This window comes from Camelina sativa, chromosome 19 (assembly GCF_000633955.1).
Source record: "Camelina sativa cultivar DH55 chromosome 19, Cs, whole genome shotgun sequence".
In the NCBI taxonomy this organism is placed as follows: Eukaryota; Viridiplantae; Streptophyta; class Magnoliopsida; order Brassicales; family Brassicaceae; genus Camelina; species Camelina sativa.
The window spans coordinates 17,793,280-17,794,974 of NC_025703.1; positions in this window are offsets into that span (position 1 = coordinate 17,793,280).

The window sequence follows — 1,695 nt, forward strand, 5'->3', positions numbered from 1 at the left end:
AGATTTGATTCCAGAATGTAAATCCAACATAAATAATAAAAAACTGGAAACATTTTTAAGCAGTTTCATAAACTTGTAGCCAAACATGGTTCCTTGTATGAGTCGTAGAGCACGCCATGGTAACTCCTAAAATATTTTTCACTTGTTGGTCCCTTCAAAAACCTAAAAAAGAATTTTACATAATATATAGAGATTATATAGAGATATTTTCGAATAATATATATATATATATATATATATATATATTGCTTGTCAATATTTTTAATAAATATTGAGAACTCACCATCCATCATTATTTTCAAAGATTCTGAAATATTTCCTTGAAGTGATTATATAGACATAGATATAATCAATATGTAAAATATGTCAAACAAAGTAAAATAAGAAGTGTTTAGTATATACTAACCTTCGAGCTTTTCAAGGAACCTTTCATTTATAGTGTGAACATCGCTATTTGTTGGACATAAGATAGCTTTGTTTTGAAAAAATTTGGGATCTTTTTCCTCCTGCAACATTTCCAAATTTCCATACACGGCTCTGCTTATAGCATCTATAGGATCATCAACATTTTTGATTAGAAATTCATTTGGAATATCAATTAGAGCTTCCCCATCATTTGGCTCAGCAATTTTCCCATCACCAACAGCTAATATCCAATCAGAAAACTCCTTGATATTTTCTGCTTCGCTCTCCGACACTCCATTTGACATAAGACGCATGTTCTTTGTCAAAGTTAGAACCTTACAATGCTCCCTGAGATAAGATGAATTTAAAGACGCTAGAACAATCTAAGCCCTACCAACACCGTTGATAACAGGGAGAACTTGTCTGAAATCACCTCCAAAGACAACAACCTTTCCACCAAACGGCTTATTATCATTGTTTTTCAGAATATCTGACAAACTTCTATCCAAATTCTCAAAACAATATATGCTCATCATCGGTGCTTCATCCCATATGATAAGAGAAGTTTCTTTCAACATGTTAGCAAGATCTAAATTAGGATTGATATTACACATTGTAAAATCATCAGGGTTAATAGGGATACAGAACCTTGAATGTGCATTCCTCCCACCCTCCAACAACAAAGACGCAATACCGTTTGATGCAACATTAATTGCTATCAATCCCCTATATCTACCAACAGCAGACAAAGTTTCCCACATAAAAGTTTTCCCTGTTCCTCCAAAGCCGTATACAAAAAACACTCCTCCATTGTCTTTCAGAACAGCCCCCATGATCTCATCATATATTGCTATTTGTTCTGATGTCATCTTATTTATCCACTCATCATGTTTTTCTTTCAAATAATCACGATCGTAGTTCTTCTCTTCTGTAATGAGACGGTTGGAATGATCAACATTTATGCCAGTTGGCTTAGGCATCTCGTCGAATGCTTTTAGAGTTCCACCATTGCTTAACATTAGTTCTTCAATCTCATGGAGAGTATAATTTTTCTTCTCATCATCTGTTAAATTCAATTCTGCACATAATAATTAGATATCAGTCACTTAACTGTTTTACAAAAATAAAACTTGCTTAACTGTTTTTTTTGAAATTATAAGCGGTAAGATGTTTAAATGAAACCAAACCTGGATTATTGTATTGTTCTCTTTTCTTGTACTCAATGTCTTCTGATAATACTTCCCAAGTTTTATCCCACACATGTTCTGGTCTTTATAAACAACCATCTAA